The sequence below is a fragment of the Coregonus lavaretus genome (assembly GCF_964263955.1).
Source record: "Coregonus lavaretus genome assembly, chromosome: 6".
NCBI classification, from domain to species: Eukaryota; Metazoa; Chordata; class Actinopteri; order Salmoniformes; family Salmonidae; genus Coregonus; species Coregonus lavaretus.
Genome location: NC_139993.1, coordinates 14,320,875 through 14,346,666, shown reverse-complemented (window position 1 = coordinate 14,346,666; position 25,792 = coordinate 14,320,875). Strand labels below are relative to the sequence as shown.

The following is a 25,792-nucleotide window of genomic DNA, read 5'->3' as shown; positions in this document are numbered from 1 at the left end:
ATACAGATGAAGTGAATGACACTGACATTTCAAGGGTAAGCAGTATAATTAAATACATGCCCAAATAATCTCATTCCCCTTTAAAAAATAATTACAGCTTTTAGGTAAGAGCATAGTTGACCTCCGGGCTAATTGCAGATTAGGGCCACTAATTAAAATAAGCAAGCCAAAGTAATGAAAACAAAATTAAGCTCCGGCATGTTTGGAGTTTTAATGTTTTGTGTGGCATTTGCATAACATTATCTAATGTGTAAAAGGCTGGCACTTCAGATTTCATAGGTGTTTGTCTGGACAAAAACAGCTGAATCCACAATAACCAAATCTGACTAAAAACTAAAATGCATAACATGTTTTTTAGACCTGTGTTGAGGGGAGATTTTAAATCAAATAAAATGATTGTACCAAAAGTATAATCACATAATTTTTTGGGGGAATAGTAGGTAAATCAAGAGCGGTATCTCAATAAAGGCCGTATTAATTAATGTATGAATTGCCAACTCTGCATGAGTTAATGCAAGTACATGCCCTCCAATAATTTACCAAGCAGACCTCAATTCTGTCAACCATTGAGAAGGTCATCATTATATCAGATTGCCTGAAAAGCCCCACTTGGCTAAATTATATTTCTGCAATGATTGGACGTGATGAAAAGTGATCTCTGACCCACTTTTCAAATTTACATATTCATATTCGCTGCTGGTGTGGGTGTGATTGGCTGAAATCTCTGAGCACAGATTGATTCAAAGCCATAAAGATCACGTCTAACTTTGACGTACAGAGCGATGAATAGGCAGGAAAGAACCATGGAAATGCCTCTGCCCGAGATGATAAAAAAGCAATTGAGACATTAATTAATGAATTGCCCTCATTGTTGCAGCAAGAATTAAGGGATTTTATCTGAAGTTGAAACTGAAGGCTATAAACAGGTAAAATACCCACATTGCTCATTTTTTACTGTTTCACGTATTGTGATGAGATTTACTTGAATAACACTCTGTAAAACTGCATATTGATACACTTCTTCTAGCTGTCAGTGCATTGCTGCTCCTTGAATCTTACATTCAAAGTGTATTCATATTGATTCCCAAAAGGTGTGCATACACCAATAACCTAATATTGCCTACTTGTTTTCCTTTGACAGTTGCTTAAAACTTTGTACTACATTTCAAAAGTACACATACACACAGACTGAGTGACATACAGTGGGAAGAAAAAGTATTTGATACACTGCCAATTTTGCAGGTTTTCCTACTTACAAAGCATGTAGAGGTCTGTAATTTTTATCATAGGTACACTTCAACTGTGAGAGACAGAATCTAAAACAAAAATCCAGAAAATCACATTGTGTGATTTTTAAGTAATTAATTTGCATTTTATTGCATGACATAAGTATTTGATACATCAGAAAAGCAGAACTTAATATTTGGTACATAAACCTTTGTTTGCAATTACAGAGATCATACGTTTCCTGTAGGTCTTGACCAGGTTTGCACACACTGCAGCAGGGATTTTGGCCCACTCCTCCATACAGACCTTCTTCAGATCCTTCAGGTTTCGGGGCTGTCGCTGGGCAATACGGACTTTCAGCTCCCTCCAAAGATGTTCTATTGGGTTCAGGTCTGGAGACTGGCTAGGCCACTCCAGGACCTTGACATGTTTCTTACGGAGCCACTCCTTAGTTGCCCTGGCTGTGTGTTTCGGGTCGTTGTCATGCTGGAAGACCCAGCCACGACCCATCTTCAATGCTCTTACTGAGGGAAGGAGGTTGTTGGCCAAGATCTCGCGATACATGGCCCCATCCATCCTCCCCTCAATACGGTGCAGTCGTCCTGTCCCCTTTGCAGAAAAGCATCCCCAAAGAATGATGTTTCCACTTCCATGCTTCACGGTTGGGATGGTGTTATTGGGGATGTACTCATCCTTCTTCTTCCTCCAAACACGGCGAGTGGAGTTTAGACCAAAAAGCTATATTTTTGTCTCATCAGACCACATGACCTTCTCCCATTCCTCCTCTGGATCATCCAGATGGTCATTGGCAAACTTCAGACGGGCCTGGACATGCGCTGGCTTGAGCAGGGGGACCTTGCGTGCGCTGCAGGATTTTAATCGATGACGGCGTAGTGTGTTACTAATGGTTTTCTTTGAGACTGTGGTCCCAGCTCTCTTCAGGTCATTGACCAGGTCCTGCCGTGTAGTTCTGGGCTGATCCCTCACGTTCCTCATGATCATTGATGCCCCACGAGGTGAGATCTTGCATGGAGCCCCAGACCGAGGGTGATTGACCGTCATCTTGAACTTCTTCCATTTTCTAATAATTGCGCCAACAGTTGTTGCCTTCTCACCAAGCTGCTTGCCTATTGTCCTGTAGCCCATCCCAGCCTTGTGCAGGTCTACAATTTTATCCCTGATGTCCTTACACAGCTCTCTGGTCTTGGCCATTGTGGAGAGGCTGGAGTCTATTTGATTGAGTGTGTGGACAGGTGTTTTTTATACAGGTAACGAGTTCAAACAGATGCAGTTAATACAGGTAATGAGTGGAGAACAGGAGGGCTTCTTAAAGAAAAACTAACAGGTCTGTGAGAGCCTGAATTCTTATTGGTTGGTAGGTGATCAAATACTTGTCATGCAATCAAATGCAAATTAATTACTTAAAAATCATACAATGTGATTTTCTGGATTTTTGTTTTAGATTCCGTCTCTCACAGTTGAAGTGTACCTATGATAAAACGTACAGACCTCTACATGCTTTATAAGTAGGAAAACCTGCAAAATCGGCAGTGTATCAAATACTTGTTCTCCCCACTGTACATGATTCCATATGTGTTATTTCATAGTTTTGATGTCTTCACTATTATTCCACAATGTAAGATTAAAGAAAAACCCTTGAATGAGTAGGTGTATCCAAACATTACCTCATCGGTCTCATTCTGAACATCTCATAATCCTTGAACCTCCAAGAACCCTAACCTTATTGATGAATCAGCAATACACAAATTGGCTTAATTATTTATTTACTAACTAACTAAATAATAACACAGAATACATAAACACACACACACGGTATAGTTTATTGATTACTAACGTAATACAATGAAAACAGGTCCCTAGTGGACTAACAGTAATATAATAATAATAATATGCCATTTAGCAGACACTTTTATCCAAAGCGACTTACAGTCATGTGTGCATATGGGTGGTCCCGGGGATCGAACCCACTACCTTGGCGTTACAAGCGCCATGCTCTACCAATTGAGCTACAGAGGACCACACAGCAGCATGGGTTTGGTTAGGGGAAGGAGGGGTCAATAGAAAGAGAGTGAAAGTGAGAGACACAGAGATTCAACTTTTCGTTGTTACATTTGGAAACCACCGCTCATACGGATAAGAAATGCAATGCATATTTACACGTAGCTGTCCTTGATCGTCGTCTCTATGTTGAACCACTTTCTCAAAAAGGGTTTGAGTGTGCTATCCCACTTCGGTGAGACTCGGCTTGTCTTCGAATGGACTGTTCATTAGAATAGGTACTTCAGATGTACCAACGGTTGTCTGAGATGGGATTGTGCTTCCCAACTCGTATCTTTAGTGAAAGTTTAGACTACACTGCTCAAATAAATAAAGGGAACACTTAAACAACACATCCTAGATCTGAATGAATGAAATAATCTTATTAAATACTTTTTTCTTTACATAGTTGAATGTGCTGACAACAAAATCACAAAAAAATTATCAATGGAAATCAAATTTATCAACCCATGGAGGTCTGTATTTGGAGTCACCCTCAAAATTAAAGTGGAAAACCACACTACAGGCTGATCCAACTTTGATGTAATGTCCTTAAAACAAGTCAAAATGAGGCTCAGTAGTGTGTGTGGCCTCCACATGCCTGTATGACCTCCCTACAACGCCTGGGCATGCTCCTGATGAGGTGGCGGATGGTCTCCTGAGGGATCTCCTCCCAGACCTGGACTAAAGCATCCGCCAACTCCTGGACAGTCTGTGGTGCAACGTGGCGTTGGTGGATGGAGTGAGACATGATGTCCCAGATGTGCTCAATTGGATTCAGGTCTGGGGAACGGGCGGTCCATAGCATCAATGCCTTCCTCTTGCAGGAACTGCTGACACACTCCAGCCACATGAGGTCTAGCATTGTCTTGCATTAGGAGGAACCCAGGGCCAACCGCACCAGCATATGGTCTCACAAGGGGTCTGAGGATCTCATCTCGGTACCTAATGGCAGTCAGGCTACCTCTGGCGAGCACATGGAGGGCTGTGCGGCCCCCCAAAGAAATGCCACCCCACACCATGACTGACCCACCACCAAACCGGTCATGCTGGAGGATGTTGCAGGCAGCAGAACGTTCTCCACGGTGTTCATGTGTTCAGTGTGAACCTGTTTTCATCTGTGAAGAGCACAGGGTGCCAGTGGCGAATTTGCCAATCTTGGTGTTCTCTGGCAAATGCCAAACGTCCTGCACGGTGTTGGGCTGTAAGCACAACCCCCACCTGTGGACGTCGGGCCCTCATACCACCCTCATGGAGTCTGTTTCTGACCGTTTGAGCAGACACATGCACATTTGTGGCCTGCTGGAGGTCATTTTGCAGGGCTCTGGCAGTGCTCCTCCTGCTCCTCCTTGCACAAAGGCGGAGGTAGCGGTCCTGCTGCTGGGTTGTTGCCCTCCTACGGCCTCCTCCACGTCTCCTGATGTACTGGCCTGTCTCCTGGTAGCGCCTCCATGCTCTGGACACTATGCTGACAGACACAGCAAACCTTCTTCCACAGCTCGCATTGATGTGCCATCCTGGATGAGCTGCACTACCTGAGCCACTTGTGTGGGTTGTAGACTCTGTCTCATGCTACCACTAGAGTGAAAGCACCGCCAGCATTCAAAAGTGACCAAAACATCAGCCAGGAAGCATAGGAACTGAGAAGTGGTCTGTGGTCACCACCTGCAGAACCAGTCCTTTATTGGGGGTGTATTGCTAATTGCCTATAATTTCCATCTGTTGTCTAATCCATTTGCACAACAGCATGTGAAATGTATTGTCAATCAGTGTTGCTTCCTAAGTGGACAGTTTGATTTCACAGAAGTGTGATTGACTTGGAGTTACATTGTGTTGTTTAAGTGTTCCCTTTATTTTTTTGAGCAGTGTACTTTACATGCCAGCTGCAGACTGGTAATGCTATGGTATAGTAAGTTTTTTCTTCTTGTGTAGAGATTGAGAGTTTCAAAGTCTCTCACCGTTTGAAACATGTGGACTAATGTCTCACGTTTCCTGGTCTTAGAGTGTCAACCATTTGTAACTTTCAACTCCCGCTGCATGTCGGCTGGTCTTTCTGGTCTAACCATTTTAAGCCATGTAGCCACAGCTCCACGGTTTCTGGTCTCTGATTCAAAGTTCTAACCACTCTAAACGTGCAGTTGCCACTCTTACGTTTTCTGGTCTGAATGTTGATTTGTTTTTCAAGGCGTTTTATGCCCTCTGGGTAAAAGGGGCGTTCCATCGTGATGACACGGTCTCTGATGTCACTCGGGGCATGGCTAGTCACTGTGCATAGTTTATATGAAAAACTATTATCTCATTAGAAGACTAAAATAACATTCCTATCTTCACCAAAATAATGGCTTTCTGTCAGCCATTTGCCAAGCTGATCTGGCACCTTTGAATTCTCACCAAGGAGAGAGTCATGACAATACTGTACGCTTTCTTGAATTTGTTCTGGATTTGGGGACTGTGAAAAGACCCCTGGTGGCATGTCTGGTGGGGTAAGTGTGTGTGTCAGAGCTGTGTGTAAGTTGACTATGCAAACAATTTGGGATTTTCAACACATTAATGTTTCTTATAAAAATAAGTAGTGATTCTTAGCTAAGAGAGACTGGAAATAATAGTATTTATATCAGCCCTCTGATTACAATGAAGAGCAAGACGTGCTGCTCTGTTCTGGGCCAGCTGCAGCTTAACTAGGTATTTCCTTGCAGCACTCGACCACACGACTGGACAATAATCAAGATAAGACAAAACTAGAGCCTGCAGGACTTGCTTTTTGGAGTGTGGTGTCAAAAAAGCAGAGCATATCTATATTACGGACAGACTACTCCCCATCTTTACAACCATTGAATCTATATGTTTTGACCATGACAGTTTACAATCTAAGGTAACGCCAAGTAATTTAGTCTACTCAACTTGTTCAACAGCCACACCATTCATTACCAGATTCAGCTGTAGTCTAGAACTTAGGGAATGATTTGTACCAAATACAATGCTCTTAGTTTTAGAGATGTTCAGGACCAGTTTATTACTGGCCACCCATTCCAAAGCAGACTGCAACTCTTTGTTAAGGGTTTCAGTGACTTCATTAGCTGTGGTTGCTGATGCGTATATGGTTGAATCATTAGCATACATGGACACACATGCTTTGTTTAATGCCAGTGGCATGTCATGTTCAAGTTTTTGATGGAATGTGATGAGGAATCCATGTTGAGGAATGTGATTGATTTTCTTAAATCGCTTGTAAATATTGTATGTTTTTATTGGGTTGTTTTTGTAAATGTTGTAAATTATGTATGATTTGTGTACATGCAGGGCTCCCTTGAAAATAGGCCTGGGTCTCAATGGGATTTCCCTACTAAAATAAAGGTTAAATAAAGTAGTGATGTGCCTATCGTGGATCCCATTGTGATACATCGAAACAAGTATTTGAAGGAGAACCTGGATTAACGTTTTTGCTCAATGCTATGCTGTGAACCATTCAATGATCCGATGTAGGTCTCGTTGAGTGATTGTCTTGATCTGGAGCATTCAAGAATGTCAGGGTGTGAGAGATATCTAAAGGTGAATGTAGACTTCCACCCATGTACTAGATACAGTATGCCGGCTACTCCTGCCATGTTTGCCTGACTCAGAGTGCAAGTTTATGAGCTTGAGTGAGCTCATTGTACCTCCTCTCGCACTTTTCCTTCATGTGGAGACTTAACTTATGTTGCTTTGCTGAGAGAAGCTGTGCACTGTATGCTTTCTAGATTTTCAGCCATTTGTTAACATCCTCTCTGGTATCTCACAGCTGCTGATTCTGTTCATATACAAACCTGGCCAAGGGAAAGACAGCAACTCAATTTTATTCCCCTCTTATAGTAGTTGACTGTCAACTGTAATACTTTAAAATTAATTATGAGCATGCACATTAGTACTGCTATGAGCAATTAGACCCACAATATTGATAGACTTCCAAGCCCTAATTAAAATGTGAGGTGTTAATGCGGATACTTAAAATGCTTTTTATTTTGTTCATACACTCTCCCTTGCTAAGGCTCATGGCAGTCTCTTGTTTGGGCTGTCTCACCAAAAAGACACACAGAATACACAGAACATCATCTTCCAACAATGTGAACAGCGATATTCAGGAAAATGACAGTGTTTTTATTTGTGGTCAGGAGCGCACACCTTGCATCCTAATGACCTGATATTATAACATCAAATAATGACATGGAAATTAAGAAGTCCCCAGTCAGATCAGGCCCGGGAGGGGAGGTTGGGAGGGGAGGTTGCGTGTGTGTGTGTGTGTGTGTGTGTGTGTGTGTGTGTGTGTGTGTGTGTATCAGCTCCAGATGTCATAACTCTGATGCACTGGCAGTGGCGGAATTAATGGTGTGCACCGCAGGTCAATCAAATTGTGGCGTAGGAGGGAAACAAGGTACAACATACTATGGGGAGTCTCACTCTTACAACTTCTGTTGAAGGATCTACAATCACGCCTGACAATGCCAATGAAATCCGCACCTCGCTGGAAGCCCCGCCTTCCACAGGTGAAAAGCGGGAGGCTCGGATGAATTCCTTCAATTTAATACCGCTCTTAACCGAGCCCAGAAACGGGCGGTGCGTCAGTCTGGGTAGTGCGCTGCCTAGTGACTTTCCCCTGTCCCAGCCGTAAGCACACTGTGGGCTATACTGAGAGCAGTGACATCCAAGCGATAAAACCTCACAAAGCTGTGTGGTGAAGCCCAACTCGCCGCATCACAAATCCTGTATCTCCTACAATTAACCCTTTAAACAATGCCCAAGACGCTGCCACACCCCTGGTGAAGTGGGCGCATACACTGCTAGGTAGCCCTTGCCACTTGCTGCTATATGTTAGGGAGATAGCCACCACAATCCAGTGGGAGAGACGCTGCTAAGAGAGTGCCTTGCCGTGAGCTGGATTAGCAATACAGACGAAAATCTTGTTACATAACCGGATACTCCGGGTCCGTTCAATGTATGTGCGTAAAGCTCACACTGGACACAGGGCATGTAATCTTTGTTGTTTTTCAGAAGCAAAAAGAAGGAGGTGAAAAGGGAAAAGCTGAAAAGCTAAGGACCTATAGGGCATAGCCATGACTTTCGGGGCGAAAGGCCACATTTGGACGCAACGTCACCTTAGAATCACCCAGGACGAACTGAGTACAGGAAGGGTGTATGGATAACGCGTGGAGGTCCTCAACATGTTTAGCTGAGGCCAAAGCCATGAGCAGGGAGGTTTTGTAGGAGAGGATCTTCAGATCCACCGACACCAAAGGCTCATAATCCCCTAGTCTCGCACATTAACTGATTGGAGTGATTACAGCCTGAGCATGCACCGAGCCGAGACATACAAGACAACAAACGTGAGTATCTTTGGGGCATGTTCGCAAACCCGAAACCGGCTTGTTAGCCTTTGTCGTTTCGATCGGGTTAGCCATCTTACTTATTGCTATAGCCAGGCCAAGCAATTTGAAGAATAACTAATTGTTTGTGATTAGGAAACTTAAGAGAACCATACAAACTTCAGCACACAATGTCCAGGGGGTGAGCACGCTAGTTGGTGCAACGTAGGACAGTCTCATGTTCCAATTGTTTGTTTTAGTAGCGTGAATCATTCCAGTTCACGAGGTGAAGAGCGGAATAATTGAAGGAATGAAGCCGAGCCTCACGCTTATCACCTGTGGAAGGCGGGGCTTCCAGCGAGGCGTGGATTTCAATGGCCTTGTCAGGCGTGATTGTAGATCCTTCAAACGAAGTCGAAAGAGTGTTGTACCGAAGTTGACTGACTGAAAGGGAACCATTTTGAATGTGATTTTCATCAGGGTTATAGTTTGAAGTATCGCTGAAACATTCATATATAATAAATTAGCCCCATGCTGCACGCATCAGTTACAGTGATATACTATAACAACTGTAGAATCATGATGAACATACAGAGAATATTTAGAGACATCTTCCGGGGAGTAGATGCTAATTCCAACCCAAATAAAGTTGAACCAATACACTCAAGCTATTTGGATGTAAATCTCTCTTTAAATACACTACATTACCAAAAGTATGTGGATACCTGCTCGTCGAACATCTTATTCTAAAATCATGGGCATTAATATGGAGTTGGTCCTTTGCTGCTATTACAGCCTCCACTCTTCTGGGAAGATGTTGGGACATTGCTGCGGGGACATTCAGCCACAAGAGCATTAGTGAGGTCGGGCACTGATGTTGGGCGATAAGGCCTGACTCGCAGTCGGTGTTCCAATTCATCCCAAAGGTGTTCACAAAGTTGGAAGCACAGAATTGTCTAGAATGTCATTGTTTGCTATAGCGTTAAGATTTCCCTTCACTGGAACTAAGGGGCCTAGCCGAACCATGAAAAACAGCCCCAGACCATTATTCCTCCTCCACCAAACTTTACAGTTGGCACTATGCATTGGGGCATGTAGCATTCTCCTGGCATCCGCCAAACCCAGATTTGTCAGTCGGACTGCCAGATGGTGAAGCGTGATTCATCACTCCAAAGAGCGCTTTTCCACTGCTCCAGAGTCGTCCAATAGCGGTGAGCTTTACACCGCTCCAGCCGACGCTTGGCATTGTGCATGGTGATCTTAGGCTTGTGTGCAGCTCCTCTGCCATGGATACCCATTTCATGAAGCTCCCGACGAACAGTTATTGTGCTGACGTTCCTTCCAGAGGCAGTTTGGAACTTGGTAGTGAGTGTTGCACTTGGCGGTCCCGTTCTGTGAACTTGTGTGGCCTACCACTTTGCGGCTGAGCCGTTGTTGCTCCTAGATGTTTACACTTCACAATAAAAGCACTTACAGTTGACCAGGGCAGCTCTAGCAGGGCAGCAATTTGACAAACTGACTTGTTGGAAAGGTGGCATCCTATGATGGTGCCACATTGAAAGTAACTGAGCTCTTCAGTAAGGCCATTCTACTGCCAATGTATGTCTATGGAGATTGCATGGCTGTGTGCTCGATTTTATACACCTGTCAGCAACGTGTGTGGCTGAAATAGCCAAATCCACTAATTTGAAGGGGTGTCCACATACTTTAGTATATATAGTGTATCTTTCTTAAGCTATCTCCCTGATTTATTATTTTGAATCTTCACTAGATTATTATTTAATGGTGTTATTGAGCTAAGTTTCATTTGAATAGATGCCCTTCCCCATTCCAGTAAGGCTGAATACTGTATGACCCCGTTTACAGAAGCACTGTTTGGGGACCTCATAAGGGCCTTTGAATGGAATGTTATTGGCACCAGGACCATAGCCAGGGTTTGAGTTTTGTTGAGGTCCGAAAGGGCTCAACAAAACTGAAACCATTCTATTTATGCAATTCAAAAACTTTAAAATGCTATTTGGAGAACAGCAAAGACGAGCAAAAATGACCCCAGCCATTATCACTTTGGCTGCTGTAGGTTCATTCACCTCAGTCGATCTACAAACACATAGCCTATTAGCTATACAATTGTAATGGTATAACCCTGAAAGGGGGAAAATATGAGAAATTATTCACACTGACACATAGCATCAGCAACGAAACGAAAACCTGGCATTTCTATTGCATTTTAATGTTGGCCAAGGCCTATAGGGAAGATAGGACATGTGGAGATGTTAATATTGAAACATATCTTATTTTTCTAAGTTCCTAACTTGTTTGATGAGATTAGTACAGATTCTCTTAGGGGGCCCAGATCTCAAGTTTGGGAACCACTAACCTCCTCTCTGCTTGCTTCCTCTCTCTGTCTCCTCTACTTTATCCTGCATGCATTGATCCTGCCTCAGCCTCACAACTGAGTGCCACATCACTGTCTGTGATGTGTCGCTTAGTGGAGGACCAAATCTGCCGTAATTATAAACAAATAAATAAATGCACACATAAATAGATAAATAATGAATAAATGAATGCACACATAAATAGATCATTTTTAAATAAACAATCATTTTTAAATAATTAATCCCACTTTCTTTCTTTCATTTTATTCATTTATATCATTTATGTATGTATTTCTTCGTTGAATAAGATAATGAGGGGGTGTCACGCAAAAGTATGTGGATGGTATATAACACACCATTGGTTGATCAATGTCACAGCTCGTTGCTCGATTGCATTTGCCTGGGCTGCGTTCAGAATGACAGAACGATGTTCAACAAAGGCCATGTTTCACATTAGAACTATGTATCAATGTGATGTCACCTTTTTTTTGTGGAAATTTCAGATAATATTGATTATATGCTGCACCATAAAAGCACATAAAAAATAACAAATGGAACATTGTCCTTGCATGACGTAGAAACAGGTGACGTAGCTTTGACTTTGGAAGACAAAGAGACGGGAGTACGTAGGCAAGAAGGAGTTGACCGGGATTGGCCATAAAATCATGGTAAGCTAACGTTACTGAGTGAGTATCAAGTTATCTAGCTTGGCTACAACTGATAAAGTCGAGTTAGCTAGCTAGCTAGTTGTGTTTTACAGTCAGACTCAGTTTTATACTTAGCTAGCTAGATAATGAACTAAACTGCAATTATCATAAACCATTATTATCTAGCTAGCTACGGTAGCTAAATATCTTTCAGATGTAAAGGTAGCTGGACCATGGCATGTGTCAGAAGCAATGCATGTTAGCTTGATCACTTATTAAGAATAGAGTGGATACTTAATTAATAGGGTTGCCATTTAGCTAGCTAGCTACCTAGGCTAATTATTAACATCATCCATCTTTGAAGCAGATAGGTTGCACAATTTGGTCTCAACAATCACATGCATCTAAGCTAGCAGCTAGCTAACTACAGTCAAATAAGGAGGAGAATGTTATGATGGAATAAATCACCTATGTGAAGCTAGCCACAATACGGATTAGCCACAAAAGTTGAATTTGCCTTTTCGCCTTAGCAATTGTTAGTGAGATGAGACGTGGTGCCATAATATAAATAATAGCTTAGCTAGCTATAAATGCACATGTATGTCATGTTATTTGTCGTAGCCGTTAACACAAAATGGCATGCATACTTTTAATCAGCTATATTGTTTTCAGATTGTGAAGTAGGCAAACTGATAAATTAATCCTAAATACAGGTATTATTAATCTCTGAAGGTTTGTCATCTGATCTCTTGGAGCCTGGTGGAGATCTATATGCAACCATACTACAAGGCAGGACCTTTCTCTGCATCCAGGTTGAGGCTTGCTACCAGCAGGAACATGGAGCACTCCATCAGTAAATAATGATATTGTTTTCCTTTACATTGGATGATACAAGACAGGAGGCCCTGGGCCAGTGGTAGGTCAGGGGTGAGGGATACTAGACAGGAGGCCCTGGGCCAGTGGTAGGTCAGGGGTGAGGGATACTAGGCAGGAGGCCCTGGGCCAGTGGGAGGTCAGGGGTGAGGGATACTAGGCAGGAGGCCCTGGGCCAGTGGTAGGTCAGGGCTCTCTTTTTAGTACACTCACTACCTCTATCCATCTCTCTCCAGGTGCTACAGAGACATAATGGTCCTCCAGAGCCTTCTGATCAACTACCTGCGATCTCTACAGAGCATTTAAAAAAAATATATTAGTTATTTAGCAGACGCTCTTATCCAGAGCGACTTACAGTTAGTGAGTGCATACATTTTTCATACAGAGCAGAGAAGTAAGCTACACACATAATTGTATACTTGATGCATGCACTATGTAAACCTCATTCACTATGACAGTATGCCTGTGTGACAACTTAGCATATTATCAAGTGCCACTGGTTGGATTGGATTTGCTGTACTCACTCCAAAACTCATGCTCTCTCCTCCCTGTAAAAGTCTCCCAGACTTTTACCAAAACTAAAATGTGTCCATTTCTCTATCCCCAGGTGAGTCTGCTGGGCCATGGAACTCTAGAGCATCACATAAATAAACCTGCCACTCTGTTGTCATCTATCTGCAGACACTTCCCTGAGGAAGGATGCAACTATCAAGGTTTTCAAAGGCCACATTTTGGGGATGACCAAATGCAATAACGTTTTGTATAAACAACTCATTTAATTGTTTTGTTAGATTATAAAACAATAACTTTTTCATAGCATATCTGTCTTCATACTAACTTTGAATAACTTCTGTGATAACTTAAATACAAAGACAATGATTCAAAAGGTCTAAAATAAATGCAAGTGTTATGTCCAGGGTGAATACATTTGTATTCATGTATATCAGACATCACACAGGTGTTTCAACTAAAATGTATATCCCAGACAAGATTGAATGGGACAAGAAGACAAAATGAATATAAGTCAGTGACTGCGTCCGTAGCAGTTTGTATGAATTATAGAGGTTACATACAATCCATATTGGCAGAAGGGCTGTGAGACCAAGAGAGAGAGAGTGTTGCTGTACTCCCAGGTAAGACCCTTGCTCCTGGTACCACTGAAGGCCCCAGTATTCAGTCAGGCAGCTTGAAGAAGTGTCACCATACAGGCCCATGTCACAGCATGGAGTGGCCTGATGACAAATGCATTATGTACCTTTCATCACCAAAGTCATGTTAACATTTACTGCAGATGTTGAACAATTCAACCCTTTTGTTAGTGTCATTGATATGGAAATTCACATACAATATTCAGTTCATAAGCATTGACCTCTAGGGCAGGGGTAGGCAACCCTGGTCCTGGAGTGCCGCATGTTTTTGATTTAAGGGGAAATCAACTGATCAATTAGCTCAGTTGGTCAAGGCTGCGTTCAGTACATTAAAAAATAAATAAACGGGAAAGGTTGGGTTGTGAGTTGAAAATGCACCGCTGCCCTTTAAATACGTCACTCGTTGCTTCAAGCCACACACTCACTGAATGGAGCAAATGTATCTCAAAGTCTGTTCAGGAACGTCTTGGGAAAATGTGTAGTTCAGTACAAACTAATTTATATAACAACGTAGAAAATGTTCAAGTGAACTGAACACGTCCCTGGTTTATGTAATTTGTGGTTCACCTTCAGAATAAAAGTATGGCATTGAAACTGATGCAAATAGTGGAATCATGCCGTATTTGTACTAGATAATGCTTAACACATTTGGAATGTTGTTATATAAATTCAACAAAAGACAAGAATTAGTTAATTTGACAAAAAGGACAAATCAGTTGAAATCGCATGACTTCATAATTGCATTGGGGGCATACTAATATTTCACTGTACAGCCTTACCTATGGATTGTGAAGCAATTAAATGGGGTATCAGCCTATTCAGTGACACCCACAGAACACAACTGTGAACAGTTTATACACATATTCACGCTGTAGCTCTTATTGCAGGACTTTGACTGTGGAAAATCACCTCCCCAGTCAGTCTATTGTGCGTATTGGACATTCATATTGCAATGTGCAGCCTTACCTATGGATCTTGGGCCTACGAAATGGGGTATCAGCCTACTCAGTGACACCCACAGAATACAACTATGAAGAGTTTACACAAATATTAGCGTCGTAGCTCTTATTGCAGGACTTCGACACCACTGTGAAATGAGCCACATTCGCTCACCTGTCAACCTACTATTTAACCTATGTGTATTGAACATTCATATTGCAATGTACAGTCTTACCTAGGGATCTTGGGTCCATGAAATGGGGTATCAGCCAGTGGTGTAGTGCTATTTTATTTAGCTGAGGGAGCGCCCAGATTTTTTTCTGTAATGTCATCATTTCTTAATCAAAGTTTGTACTGATAGGTGTAGCCTATTGAATATCATTTGTGAATAGGCCTATGTATAAAATGCATCCTCCAATTAAAACATCTTCCTATGCCCACACATATTGTCAGAAAAAGTTTTTCTATTTTTAATACCCTCAAACACCTAGTTAGGCATACCTAATTAAAAATAGGCCATCACTGTCAATCGTGAATGATAATTATTCACTTTTTACCAGTGACTGCATGCCAATCATTTGATCTCAATCCGTTTCATGGGACTATGCGTTTAGATCTTCTTGAATTACTGAATTAGTTGAATTGAAGCAGATGGTGTTAACAAACTATTAGCCTTTCTTGTAGGCCTATTTTGTTTCAATCAAAGCTTATCTATCCTGCCTGGTTGCACGTGCTGTTATATTTTGTCCGCATGAGGAAATAAATGTGACTATTCAGCTTCAGATAAGAAGTTACTGACGGTTTTTTGGAGTAACATATTATAGGCCTACTACAGTGGGGGGAAAAAAGTATTTGGTCAGCCACCAATTGTGCAAGTTCTCCCACTTAAAAAGATGAGAGAGGCCTGTAATTTTCATCATAGGTACACGTCAACTATGACAGACAAAATGAGAAATTTTCCCCAGAAAATCACATTGTAGGATTTTTAATGAATTTATTTGCAAATTATGGTGGAAAATAAGTATTTGGTCAATAACAAAAGTTTCTCAATACTTTGTTATATACCCTTTGTTGGCAATGACACAGGTCAAACGTTTTCTGTAATTCTTCACAAGGTTTTCACACACTGTTGCTGGTATTTTGGCCCATTCCTCCATGCAGATCTCCTCTAGAGCAGTGATGTTTTGGGGGTGTCGCTGGGCAACACAGACTTTCAACTCCCTCCAAAGATTTTCTATGGGGTTGAGATCTGGAGATTGGCTAGGCCACTCCAGGACCTTGAAATGCTTCTTACGAAGCCACTCCTTCGTTGCCCGGGCGGTGTGTTTGGGATCATTGTCATGCTGAAAGACCCAGCCACGTTTCATCTTCAATGCCCTTGCTGATGGAAGGAGGTTTTCACTCCAAATCTCACAATACATGGCCCCATTTATTCTTTCCTATACACGGATCAGTCATCCTGGTCCCTTTGCAGAAAAACAGCCCCAAAGCATGATGTTTCCACCCCCATGCTTCACAGTAGGTATGGTGTTTTTTGGATGCAACTCAGCATTCTTTGTCCTCCAAACACAACGAGTTGAGTTTTTACCAAAACATTCTATTTTGGTTTCATCTGACCATATGACATTCTCCCAATCCTCTTCTGGATCATCCAAATGCACTCTAGCAAACTTCAGACGGGCCTGGACATGTACTGGCTTAAGCAGGGGGACACGTCTGGCACTGCAGGATTTGAGTTCCTGGCGGCGTAGTGTGTTACTGATGGTAGGCTTTGTTACATTGGTCCCAGCTCTCTGCAGGTCATTCACTAGGTCCCCCCGTGTGGTTCTGGGATTTTTGCTCACCGTTCTTGTGATCATTTTGACCCCACGGGGTGAGATCTTGCGTGGAGCCCCAGATCGAGGGAGATTATCAGTGGTCTTGTATGTCTTCCATTTCCTAATAATTGCTCCCACAGTTGATTTCTTCAAACTGATAACAAGTTCAAACAGGTGCCATTAATACAGGTAACGAGTGGAGGACAGAGGAGCCTCTTAAAGAAGAAGTTACAGGTCTGTGAGAGCCAGAAATCTTGCTTGTTTGTAGGTGACCAAATACTTATTTTCCACCATAATTTGCAAATAAATTCATAAAAAATCCTACAATGTGATTTTCTGGAGAAAAAAAATCTCAATTTGTCTGTCATAGTTGACGTGTACCTATGATGAAAATTACAGGCCTCTCTCATCTTTTTAAGTGGGAGAACTTGCACAATTGGTGGCTGACTAAATACTTTTTTCCCCCCACTGTATACAGGTACTGATGAGGGATACACAGGTGTGTGTAATAAACAAGACAAAACAAATGGAATTATGAGATGAGGAGTGGCAGTGGCTAGAAGGTCGGTGACGACGAACGCCGAAGCCTTTGAATCAATTTTCCCATTCACTGTTTTGGTGGTCCTCATAAAATGTATCATACCTTCAGAATTAGCAGAGAGCCCACTGGAAATGTGATGTACTTGCAGAATATATTGTTCCAAACAATATGTCTTAAAATGAACTAAATCAAAGATATTAATATTTGTAATGTTGAATAAATTCATGTCAAATATTGTATATCAGAATCAAGATATACTCCATATTTTAGAGCACACTATAAGTAGTATAATGACATCAAGATGTTGTTTGTATCATGTATGGTTCACAGATCATAGGGTCTTACAGGAGATATGTATAGGTCTAAAAAGTGCCTAAAATGTCATCATAATTTATTTTTTTATGGTTTGTGATACAAACATAAAAAGCATGTCAAACATCCTTCCTACCAATGAAGCTTCTATGTGAGAATTGCCGGAACAATCTGAGATACCAAAACTACACTGAACAAAAATATAAACGCAACATGTTTTTGTTCCCATGTTTTATGAGATGAAATAAATGATCACAGAAATGTTTCATATGCACATAAAGCTTATTTCTCTCAAATTTGGTGTACAAATTTGTTTACATCCTTGTTAGTGAGCATTTCTCCTTTGCCAAGATAACCCATCCACCTGACAGGTGTGGCATATCAAGAAGCTGATTAAACAGCATGATCATTACACAGGTGCACCTTGTGCTGGGGACAATAAAAGGCCACACTAAAATGTGCAGTTTTGTCACACAACACAAGGCCACAGATGTCTCAAGTTTTGAGGGAGTGTGCAATTGGCATGCTGACGGCAGGAATGTCCACCAGAGCTGTTGCCAGAGAATTAAATGTTCATGTCGTTTTAGAGAATTTGGCAGTACGTTCAACCAGCATCACAACTACAGACCATGTGTATGGCATTGTGTAGGCGAGCGGTTTGCTGATGACAACGTTGTGAGCAGAATGCCCCATGGTGGTGTTGGGGGTTTTTGGTATGGCCAGGCATAAGCTATGGACAACGAACACAATTGCATTTTATTGATGGCAATTTGAATGCACAGAGATACCTTGACGAAATCCTTAGGCCCATTGTCGTGCTATACATCCGCCGCCATCACCTTATGTTTCAGCGAGGTAATGCACGGCCCCATGTCGCAAGGATCTGTACACAATTCCTGGAAGCTGAAAATGTCCCAGTTCTTCCACGGCCTGCATTCTCACCAGACATGTCACCCATTGAGCATGTTTGGGATGCTCTGGATCGACGTATACGACAGCGTATTCCAGTTTGTGCCAATATCTAGCAACTTCGCACAGGATTTGAAGAGGAGTGGGACAACATTCCACAGGCCACAATCAACAGCCTGATCAACTCAATGCGAAGGAGATATGTCGCGCTGCATGAGGCAAATGGTGGTCACACCAGATCAAATCAAATTGTATTTGTCACATGCACCGAATAAGACAGGTGTAGGACCTTACCATGAAATGCTTACTTACAAGCCCTTAACCAACAATGCAGTTCAAGAAATAGTTAAGAAAATATTAACAAAATTAACTAAAGTAAAAATAAAAATAAAAAGTAACAAAAATATGTATATAACAATAGCCAGGCTATATACAGGGGGTACCGGTACCGTGTCAATGTGCGGGTGTACAGGTTAGTCGTGGTAATTTGTACATGTAGTTAGGGGCGAAGTGACTATGCATAGATAAAAACAGCGAGTAGCAGCAGTGTAAAAACAAAAGGGGGGTCAATGTAAATAGTTTAGATGGCCATTTGATTAATTGTTAAGCAGTCTTATAGCTTGGGGGTAGAAGCAGTTATGGAGCCTTTTGGACCTAGACTTAGCGCTCCGGTACCACTTGCCATGCGGTAGCAGAGAGAACAGTCTATGACTTGGGTGACTGGAGTCTTTGACCATTTTTGACACCGCCTAGTATATAGGTCCTGGATGGCAGGAAGCTTGGCCCCAGGTGATGTATTGGGCCCTACGCACTACCCTCTGTAGTGACTTGCGGTCGGATGCCAAGCAGTTGCCATACCAGGCGGTGATGCAACCTGTCAGGATGTTCTCGATAGTGCAGCTGTAGAACTGTTTGAGGATCTGGGGACCCATGCCAAATCTTGTCAGTCTCCTGAGGGGGAAAAGGTGTTGTTGTGCCCTCTTCACAACTGTCTTGGTGTGTTTGGACTTGATAGTTTGTTGGTAATGTGGACACCAAGGAACTTGAAACTCTCGACCCGCTCCACTACAGCCCCATCGATGTTAATGGGGGCCTGTTCAGCTCTCCTTTTCCTGTAGTCCATCTCCTTTGTCTTGCTCACATTGAGGGAGAGGTTGTTATCCTTGCACCACACTGCCAGGGCTCTGACCTCCTCCCTATAAGCTGTCTCATTGTTGTCGGTGATCAGGCCTACCACTGTTGTGTCGTCAGCAAACTTAATGATGGTGTTGAAGTCGTGCTTGGCCACGCAGTCATGGGTGAACAGGGAGTACAGGAGGGGACTAAGCATGCATCCCTGAGGGGCCCTGTGTTGAGGATCAGCGTGGCAGATGTTTTGTTGCCTACCCATACCACCTGGGGGCGGCCCATCAGGAAGTCCAGGATCCAGTTGCACAGGGAGGTGTTTAGTCCCAGGGTCCTTATCTTAGTGTTGAGCTTTGTGGGCACTATGGTGTTGAACGCTGAGCTCTAGTCAATGAACAGCATTCTCACATAGGTGTTCCTTTTGTCCAGGTGGGAAAGGGCAGTGTGGAGTGTGATTGAGATTGCGTTGGGGCGGTATGCGAATTGGAGTGGGTCTAAGGTTTCCTGGATGATGGTGTTGATGTGAGTCATGACCAGCCTTTCAAAGCACTTCATGGCTACCGACGTGAGTGCTACGGGGCGGTAGTCATTTAGGCAGGTTACCTTGGCATTCTTGGGCACAGGGACTATGGTTGTCTGCTTGAAACGTGGGTATTACAGACTCAGTCAGGGAGAGGTTGAAAATGTCAGTGAAGACACTTGCCAGTTAGTCCGCGCATGCTCTGAGTACATGCCCTGGTAATCTGTCTGGCCCCGCTGCCTTGTGAATGTTGACCTGTTTAAAGGTCTTGCTCACATTGGCTACGGAGAGTGTGATCACACAGTCGTCCGTTACAGCTGGTACTCTCATGCATGCTTCAGTGTTGCTTGCCTCGAAGCGAGCATAAAAGGCATTTAGCTCGTCTGGTAGGCTCGCGTCACTGGGCAGCTCCCGGCTGGGTTTCCCTTTGTAGTCCATAATAGTTTGCATTCCCTGCCACATCCGACGAGCGTTAGAGCCGGTGTAGTAGGATTCAATTTTAGTCCTGTATTGACGCTTTGCCTGATTGATGGTTCGTCGGATGGCATAGCGGGATTTATTATAAGCATCCGGATTAGTGTCCCGCTCCTTGAAAGCGGCAGCTCTAGCCTGTGGGGATGATGTCGTCGGTGCATTTATTGATGAAGCCGGTGACTGAGGTGGTATACTCCTCAATGCCATTGGATGAATCATGGAACATATTCCAGTCTGTGCTAGCAAAACAGTCCTGTAGTGTAGCATCTGCATCATCTGACCACTTCTGTATTGACCGAGTCACTGGTACTTGCTGCTTTACTTTCTGCTTGTAAGCAGGAATCAGGAGGATAGAATTATGGTCAGATTTGCCAAATGGAGGGCGAGGGAGAGCTTTGTATGCATATCTGTGTGTGGAGTAAAGATGGGCTAGAGTTTCTTTTTCTCTGGTTGCACATGTGACATGCTGGTAGAAATTAGGTAGAACGGATTTAAGTTTGCCTGCATTAAAATCCCCGGTCACTAGGAGCGCCGCCTCTGGATCAGCATTTTCTTGTTTGCTTATGGCCTTATACAGCTCGTTGAGTGCGGTCTTAGTGCCAACATCGGTTTGTGGTGGTAAATAGACGGCTACGAATAATATAGATGAGAATTCTCTTGGTAGATAGTGTTGTCTACAGCTTATCATGTGGTGTTCTCAGGCGAGTAATACCTCGAGAATTCTTTAATATTAGACAAATAGACACACACCCCCGCCCCTCATCTTACCAGACGTAGCTACTCTGTCCTGCCGATGCACCGAAAACACAGCCAGTTCTATATTATCCATGTCGTCGTTCAGCCACGACTCGGTGAAACATAAGATATTACAGTTTTTAATGTCCCGTTGGTAGGATAGTCTCGATCGTAGATCATCAAGTTTATTTTCCAGTGATTGTACGTTGGCCAATAAAGCCGAGGGTAATGGCGATTTACTCACTCGCCTACAAATCCTAACAAGTCACCCTGACCTTCTCCCTCTGTATCTTTGCCTTTTCTTCACACCAATGACGGGGATTTGGGCCTGTTCTCCTGAAAGTAGTATATCCTTCGCGTCTGACTCATTAAAGAAAAAATCTTCATCCAGTTCGAGGTGAATAATCGCTGTTCATATGTCCAGAAGCTATTTCCGGTCATAAGAGACGGTTGCAGCAACTTTAGGTACAAAATAAGTTACAAACAATGTGAAAAAAACACACAACAAATAGCACAGTTGGTTAGGAGCCTTTAAAACGGCAGCCATCCCCTCCGGCGCCATTATTGAATACTATCACTTGTTCTCTGATCCACGTCCCTACTTTTTTCTTAAAGGTATCTGTGATCAACAGATGCATATCTGTATTCCCAGTCATGTGAAATCCATAGATTAGGGCCTAATGAATTATTTCAATTGACTTATTTCCTTATATGAACTGTAACTCAGTAAAATCTTTGAAATTGTTGCATGTTGCGTTTATATTTTTGTTCAATATATTTCTGGGATACAATATCAAGGAACACTTAACGCGACTACACGGAGGAGCCCTTAATGCTACTGAGCGGCAAAACGGTTGCAGTTCAACATCAACCATTAATATTAAACAGAGAGAGGTTAAACAATGTATTGATAATGTATGTGTGTGTTCACCATATTGTATAGCTGCTGTTCTATTGTACACATCATCTTTGTTTTGGTGACACGGCCTGTATAATGTAAATCTAATGGGAAGTTGCTTTATGATCCACCTGCAACTTGCAATTTGTCAAACAGAGGAGGCCCTGCAGCACCTATTATTCATGGAGGTTGTGCTATTCCTGGACCTCAGCCGTGATTAACAGCAAAGCTACGGCGCTCTCCAGCCACTAAATTACCTGGATTATTGGGCCTTCATGATTTTTTGTGCACTACTTTGCATTACTCTCCAAAAATGCTCAACCTGTATTTAGACACAATATATGATGATGAAGAACATGCCAGCTGGCTCAAATTGAAATTATTAAAATGGCACTGGATTTTATGTTTTTTGTTTATGTTCTGGGGAGTCATTGCCCAGGAATATATTAGTAGACATCATATTTTTGATATTCATACTGAATCTGGGCATTTAGGTTTTTGAATGCACAAATCAGTGCTGAAACATTGTTAACAGTTCAGCAAAAATAAATACAACACATTAAAATCTCCCCAAAAAAATCTTCAAAGATATTTTACTCAAATGGATGCTAGTTGTGAGGCACAGACACTGGCAGGTACATAAGTGGGAGGCTTTATTGCACTGCTTTGAAAATGTCACAGACTTCGTGGTCTGTGCGTTCTTAGTGTTGGTGCTGCCTCCACTATTGTGTCCACCGCTGTCTCTAATGTAGCCCACAATGGGAGGGGATGTGTGTTTGTACTGACAGGCAGGTCACAGAGACCTTTCAAATGCATGTTAATCAATGGCCCCGCACAATGACACCAATGGAGGATTATGAGGACTTGGCAAGGCTCTTAGCATTGGCATACTGCGATTGATTTAGTCACTCTTGTTATTGGCTTCCATTTCTGCAGATGTTGTAGACCCCTTGGCTGTCTTCTGCCTTTATCTCTCCCTGAGTATTGAGTGACATTGTTCACGTTTGCTTAGGACTGATATGAATCTAGGGCCCCTTGTTCATCCAAACTCCACACAACGGTTTAGAGACAAAGGTTTTCTGAAATCATAGCCACAAACACAATGGACTAGGAACCCAGGTATGTCTGCAAAGTACAGTATATGCACATCTCTTACTGTGGTAGAATGGTACACCATTACGTTCTTATTGTTTTACTCCATAGAAGGTATGGCCCGGTTCAGGATCTGTAGGGAGACTGATGAGAATCCAGGCTTCCCCTTATACACTAAGGCAGATCCAGGTAAGATCAGGGTTAGACCCACCTCTGGACCAGGGGTCTGATAACCTTGGCATACACTAAAGGCAAACCCAGGTTTCATATTCCAGTGTATTTGGGGCTCAGGAGTTTGTGGGTGTTTTCTAAACCGTTGAAACAACTAGGTGTTTTGACTCTTTGTTACTGCATCTAGAGAGTCCCGTTTCTCTCTGTAGTTTAGTTTCTGCTGTTCTGCTGAGATAGTGCTGGTAGAGGCTATAATTGCTTTGTTGCCTTTCTTTATGGTGCGGTTATTGCTAATGTTGTTTGTAATTAAAGGAGCGGGCCTTCCAGAGGTCCAGATCCAGCTGTGAGATAGAGGCAGGGTGTTAGCGCCTTGCAGATCCATCACAGCCCAATACACAGCCCCAGCTCTCTACCTTCTCTCCACACATATGCATGTCCACACAGACACAAACGCAAGCACGCGTGTCCACACATACACACACTGACAGACAGACACAAATGCAAGCACGCGTGTCCACACACACACACACACACACACACACACACACACACACACACACACACACACACACACACACACACACACACACAGGCAGCCTGCCAAGCACCTGCCAATACCCCTCAACACAGCACCAATCCCTGTGATAGATTACCAGGAAAAGTCCCTGTCTCACTTGCCCACTAGATTTGCAATCTTAGGTCTCCCTTCTCCAGAGTACAGAGGCGTAGGGATGCAGAGGTAAGACACGCAAGAACAGGAAATCAACATATACAAACTGCATGCACAGTACTATGTTTATAAGGATTCCACGTGAAAGATTTGCACACACTCGCACACACCCTTCGGCGTTGCAATGCATCTTTCTTATCACGCCTCATCTGTCTAAGTGGACTGTTGATGTCAGCAATGATATGTAGTGCCAAGAAAGGTAGCATATTCATTATAGGGTATGCACAGTATGAACTTGCTCGAAGAACACAAGCACACACCTGTATATGGAGTGCCCTGCTCTTTCAGAAGAACATGAGTCCTTGAAAAATATGTTCTGTACTGGTGATTTGTCTCAATAGAGCCCCACAGTGGAGGTGTTATAATACCCATAAAACCTAGCAGTCAAACAGGCAGATGGTTCCAATCATTTTTCCATAGGGAATTTTAGAAACACTTAAAATAAGGGTTGTGTTTCGTGGAGGCTTACTCTTGCGTGAAGTTTTGATAACCATGTAAATCTCTCTTGGATCAATATATTCGGCTCATTTACTCTCAGATTCAAAAATGCTAATTAGCATTAAAGTAGACGTCATGCAAGACTACAAATACCTGCAAGCTCCTCTAGCTGACACCTTTGCTAACAGGTATTGTGTCAATTAAAAGTGTGCACAAGTCAGTTCAAGGAATTGTCAGTTTAAAGAAATGTAGCCAATTTATTCATGACTAAATTTAGCTAACATAAGATAATTAATCCAAAGATTTTTACCTTTGCCTCGATTCAGCAGTCTCGTCCAGATCATCATAGCATTTGTAGTTCTTTATGATTAGAAGTAAATTAGCATGTCATTATTGGGGGGTAAATTCAGGCGAATATATTGATAAAAGTCACCTTGTCCTAGAGAGATTTACGCGGTTATAAAAACGTCACGCCAGGGTAAGCCTACACAAAACATAGCCCTTATTTTAAGTGTTTCTAAAATTCCCTATGGGGAAAATGAATGGTGGAAAAACTATTGGAACCATTTCCTTGTTTGACCGCTAGGTTTTATGGGTATTATGACTCATGCTGTGGTACTCTATAAGAACAGGCATTTCAGCAGCATCTCCCGAGGGTGAATATGTATTTTTCCTGCTTGAGTGTGACATGAGGCAGCACCTTCGAGAGGTACTATCACAGGACAGTCTCCATTGTGGAGGAGGTTGTGCAGGGGCACTTCACAAATGCAATTGGAAATAAAGGTTTGAGTGTGCCCTGCCAAATCTCCCCCTGAACAGAACACAGACTGGTCGTGACTGACTGGCAGGTGATTCTCAAAGACTCAATAGTGGGGAATATACCATAACTCAGATTCAGACATGGCATGTGATTGAATGCTAGCCAGCAAATCCTAAGTGGATTTGTGTTTTTCTTTCAGTCACCCTATGTGCTTCTGTTTACTTTCGGTAAAACAGTATGTTCTGACCTCAACCTTGTTTTGCATGTTGACTTTGCATTCTTACTGGCCACTAGACCAAACTGCCGTAGACAATCGTATAACCCCAAACCAATGCTACTCACTTGGTCATTGTGTAGCTTGAGTGCTACACTGATTCATATTCACCACTAACATCACAACAGTAGTGTGGCACTGACGTCTGTCCCTTTCATATGCCTTTTGAATCAGCAGTTCAGTGACTAACACTTCTCAAGGGACATATTTGGAATGGTTTGTATTATTTGTATGGAGTAGGATAGATGGTACCTGTTTTCACTGACCCACAGAAGACCCCTGTGAGAAGGAAATATTGTCTGCATTAGGAACATTGCCAATGTATATGTACTGCTTTTTATTTACATATTGTGCACGATGTGCTTTTACCCCACTAACCATAAAAGAGTGAGA

The 25,792-nt window shown here is 42.6% G+C and overlaps 1 protein-coding gene and 1 long non-coding RNA gene across 5 annotated transcripts in view; both read left to right on the top strand.

Annotated features, from left to right (window-relative positions):
• negr1 (neuronal growth regulator 1) overlaps positions 1–25,792 on the top strand; it is a gene marked incomplete at both ends in the record, with an annotated part of 428,395 nt that overhangs the window by 309,816 nt on the left and 92,787 nt on the right. The window lies entirely within an intron of this gene.
• On the top strand, positions 11,389–14,276 carry LOC311131311. 4 transcript variants are annotated; one of them, XR_014613424.1, is made up of 4 exons: positions 11,415–11,664; positions 12,376–12,496; positions 12,753–12,910; positions 13,124–14,276. It is a non-coding gene; the product is annotated as an uncharacterized lncRNA (long non-coding RNA). The 4 variants fall into 4 exon arrangements; XR_014613426.1 differs by having other exon boundaries at positions 11,477–11,682; XR_014613423.1 differs by lacking the exon at positions 12,753–12,910 and having other exon boundaries at positions 11,389–11,664.